Source organism: Danio rerio, chromosome 18 (genome assembly GCF_052040795.2).
Source record: "Danio rerio strain M-AB ecotype USA chromosome 18, GRCz13ab, whole genome shotgun sequence".
NCBI classification, from domain to species: Eukaryota; Metazoa; Chordata; class Actinopteri; order Cypriniformes; family Danionidae; genus Danio; species Danio rerio.
The window spans coordinates 50,529,191-50,533,791 of NC_141038.1; the positions used below are offsets into that span (position 1 = coordinate 50,529,191).

The window sequence follows — 4,601 nt, forward strand, 5'->3', positions numbered from 1 at the left end:
AAAATGTCTCTTTAAAGTTTCATTAACTCAAATTCCGTCAGCCTAGTGATTTTGCGTCTGACGTCATCCAGGTTCACGTACGTGCTCATGCTTCATTCGTTTTTTTCAAGATGGCGGATCGGCCTCGCTTCACACTACAGTAAGTAAAATATTTACAAATCCAAGAAATATTAAATGTATGTTTTAATTAATATAATCACAGTAACAGTTCAATGTAATGTAGAGTTAATCAGGGTGCGTTTACATGTCGTACATTACAGAAAACATGTTTAGCCTCACTTGTTGCTAACTAACGTTAACATTACTGTTTAAAAAGTTAGAATCAGTGCAATGTTAGCGTTAGTTGTAATGTGTTAACTCTGAATTTTAACAGAGTGTGATAAAGACAAAAATATTTAAAATCGGCAGATTACATTTTTCAAAAAAATTTAAATCTTGGCGCGAGTATGCCTTTTCTCAGCCTGTGCTGAAGTTGTCATGGAGACGTGCGCTCTCACAACCGCATGTCATGGCGCTGCGCTGAACTCCATCCAGTCTGTGAATGTGGTATTATCTTCGCGATCTGTAGGCACTTCGGAAACGAAAGGCGCAAGAAACGTAACGTTAATCATAACTCAAATGATCTCCGCCTAAACACTTAACGGTATTTTCTGATGACGCGCAAAAACGTAGTCTCAAAACTTAACTCTGTCACACGCAGCTTGTTGCTTGCTGATCCATGTATGAGGATAGCCTGACGGAGAACATTTAAGCTGCGCTCCTCACCTGAGCAGGTACAGAGCAGAGCTTCATTTTACACTACCACATTGAGGTAAAGTTGGTTTTATATTCATACATTCATTTAGTAACAACTTGTGACTCGCTCCATAAATTGTTTACCATGGTACTTTGTCTATTCGTTCTGAAATCACATGCAAGTATGACATGAAAACAACATTACACTAAATGCACTATTTAGTGAACAATGAACAATGAACAATGTTGTACTTTGAAAGTCATTGGCTGCTAATATGATTTCACCATTAAGAATATGCAAAAATTACCTTTCTGAAATTATATTATTAAGGAGAAAGTCTGAATGTGTAAATATAAAACTAACTTTACCTCAATCACCAGCACTGATCAACACTTAATATTTCCTCGCGCTTAAGACGACATCTCTGCATATCAATGATTACCTGATTAATGCAATCAGTTAAATGAGTTTAAATGTCATTTAGGTCAAATGTATTTTAAAGGTATGATAAAAGTTTTTTTTTTTTTTCAATCTATTTTTTAAAATGTCTACTCTGGAGAGAATATAAACAGCCTAAAAAACAAAGTATGCATATCTATAACACATTAATACAAAATTATGTTATTAAATAAAATAATAACAAAACAAAATATTCAAGACATGGTAAAGAAGACAGTTTTCTGATGTGCAAATTTTGTAGCTTAAAATATATTTATATCTTAAAAATATAAATATTTTAGTCTATATATTTTTACATCATTAGACAGTAAGGTAAGTTTTGTTATTTCTAGCTTTTAAAATCAGGCCTTAAATTTCTTAGTCGTCCTATTCAGTTTTAGAAATTTCAATACTGTTTAAATTAAATCTGTGTTCATCGAATTAAAGCAACTAACATGATAATCAGCTCTATTGCTAACCGTTTTGGAGGTTAACGTTAGACATCAGGCAATTGTACTACTTCCACTCTCAGCTAAATGACACTGTGACTTTGTGTACATACAGAATTGAAGGTCAGGTGTTGCTGACTACAGATAGGTTCTTAAATGGAGGCATGTGAAAGGTGGGTAAAATATTTATTTTGTACTACTATGCCTGGCATATCCAGATAAAATAAATATTACAGTGTATTTATCAATGATACTTTTGCAGCAAGGAAAGTGAAACTTCAGCTAGACCTTGAGTTCAGTTTACAACATGAAGATCCTGCTTTCAACATCTGATCAACGCCTGATTTTCATCTGAGGTAAAAAATAGACAAGTAAATGAAACATAATAATAATATTAATACATTTTTTCTAGAATTGTATATTTTGTGGTGTGGGTTTGTTTAATGAAATTCTCTCTTGTTTCTTTTTGCTGTTTGCAGAGTACCAACATGTTACAAATGAGAATTTTCCCCACAAATTCTTTGCAAAACTGGACCACCACCTATTTCATTTGATGACAATTTTAAGGCAAACAGCATCCAAAACTGGCAAGACAGCAGATACCCTGGCTAATCTTTTAAAGGTTTATGATGAGCAGGTATGTTTGGGGTCACGTGTTAAAGTATACATTAAAATATAATTTGAATTATTTTATTTTGTTTTTAATTTTTAAAAAATTGATTCTTGATTTCCAGGAACTGAATGATGTCAGTTCATGACGGACTACTGTTATCAGAGGTCTTTTGGTCTTGCTGCGTGAGCGTGACTTAAGATTCTTTAGGAACACCCTGGTAAGACTTCATTCATTCTTTTCACAATTAGGCATGTTTAATGAAAAGATGAAAGTTTTGAAAACTTTTACTTAATAACATATTTGTAATCAAGAATAGTTGATGAATCATATAATATTGGCTCAGTCATTTTGATACTGTCCTTACATTAATATCCTTGAATTATGTTTTTAGATTGATAATCCTGCTGACTGAAGATGCTTTATTGGCCCTGCATTCACTGAGGGTCTCTGTTGTCCTGAAGAATGAATTGGACACCACCCACAGCACACTTCCAGACCTTTCTTGTCTTGTATGGATTAATGTATGCTCTTCACATAATATATAGTAAAGGACTTTGAACTTGTGCAAAAAGTTTTGCTTGGCATGGATGATGGAAAATAAAAAGTCTCGTAGCATGGAAACCTTAAAGAATGAGTTGATGTAGAGCTTTTTTTTTTTTTTTTAACTTAATAAAGACTGTCTCTGGGGTAGTAACTTCAAAACATTTATTTACCTTTAATTGGTAAGTATGCATTTTATTATATATAGGGATAGTTTGTCCAAATGTAAAATTCTGTCATGTACTAACTCTTCACTTGTCCCAAACCTGCTTGAATTTCTTGCTTCTGTTGAAGACAAAAGTTAAGTAAAGCTGACAACCTGTAACCACTGACTTTCTAATAGGAAAACAAATACTGTGGAAATCGGTGGTTACAGGTCTCAGCTTTTTTTTTTTTTTCAACAGAAGAAAGAAACTCAAACAGGTTTGGAATAAGTAAATGACAGAATCATAGTTCAACCAAGACTGAATATATATATATATTGTAACGAGCGCACACATGCCACGTCGCCCTGGTCGCTAATTCAACCCAGCTGGACCATCATCAACACAGGATCGTTCACAGCTGGACGTCATCAAGTGGAGAGGCATATAAACCAAGCCCACGCAAGGAGAAGATGAGCTTCATTCACCCAATGACTCCATGCGCTAATGCTTGTCTCTCTGTCTCTCCACAGCAGACTCCAGCTCGTGACGATCCCACATCCGACTACTCACCTTGAAGAAGAGCACCGTTTACACCCCATTCACGTTGTAAATAAAGCACCCTCCGGGGACTTGTCTGTAAACTCATCCAACTGTGTCGCTGTTTTCCCTCTGCCTCACTACAATATATATATATATATTTATATATATATATAATCTGCTCTCCGTTAAACAGAAATTGGGGGGAAAATAAATGGGGGCGAATAATTCTGACTTCAACGATATATATATATATATATATATATATTTATACAGTTTCTGTGTAGTTTACACTAAACGAGTCACTTCACAGAATGTGCACTTATTATTTTTTTTTTACGAATGCCTTAAGAGTAAGTTTTACACTTATTAATGTATTATTAAATTTTATCAAACTTATAGTTGTTTTTTCTTGAGGCTCTTATGTCTGATATCATATTTACATTGTGGGTAATTTTTATTAATTTCAGAATAGTGTTCATTTTCAATCTCTTTATGTCTAATAGTTTTTATCGTTTTAAGACATTTGTAATTGCATAGGAGACAAATTTGAAAGTACTGTTGGACATTTTTTCTTTAACAATAAATGTCTAAAATGGTATTGTCTGTGTGTTTTAAATTACAGATTTATTTTGACAGATTTATGGGGTTTAAGAAGTTAATGGAGAAGTTAATTTTAAAAAATGCTATCAAAATGTATGAGCTGGGTGACTAAGTATGTAAAGGTGAGATAAATAATTAAAAATAAGTTAATTGCTATTAAAATGTATGAGCTGGGTGATTTAAGTATTTAAAGTTGAAAGAAATTAAAGCAATTAAGTTAATTGGTATTAAAATGTATGAGCTGGGTGACTAAGTATTTAAAGTTTGGAAAAATTAAAACAATTAAGTTAATTGCAATTAAAACGTATAAGCTGAGTAACTTGGGTATTTTAAGTTAGGTGAAGTGTCTTGCATGAGTACAACAAACTCAAAACTTAATGTTTCTGTTTACTTAAAATAGATAATTTCATAACTTAAAAAATTTGACGTAACTGATTACCTCAAATTTTTTGAGTTTTGTCAACTTATTCGGGATTACAGTGTAGGCTGTGCTGTTGACACGATGCTCAATTGGTATTAATGAGCCCAAAGTGTGCAGA

The 4,601-nt window shown here is 33.1% G+C and overlaps 1 long non-coding RNA gene across 4 annotated transcripts; it reads left to right on the forward strand.

Moving 5' to 3' along the window:
* The first annotated feature begins 94 nt into the window (after window positions 1-94).
* LOC137488344 (uncharacterized) lies at window positions 95-3,567 on the forward strand. 4 transcript variants are annotated; one of them, XR_015515329.1, is made up of 7 exons: window positions 95-139; window positions 1,739-1,796; window positions 1,886-1,979; window positions 2,103-2,260; window positions 2,358-2,453; window positions 2,628-2,757; window positions 3,453-3,567. It is a non-coding gene; the product is annotated as an uncharacterized LOC137488344 (long non-coding RNA). The 4 variants fall into 4 exon arrangements; XR_015515327.1 differs by lacking the exon at window positions 3,453-3,567 and adding an exon at window positions 701-773 and having other exon boundaries at window positions 2,628-2,930; XR_015515328.1 differs by lacking the exon at window positions 3,453-3,567 and adding an exon at window positions 701-773 and having other exon boundaries at window positions 95-597; window positions 2,628-2,867.
* Window positions 3,568-4,601: the final 1,034 nt, after the last annotated feature.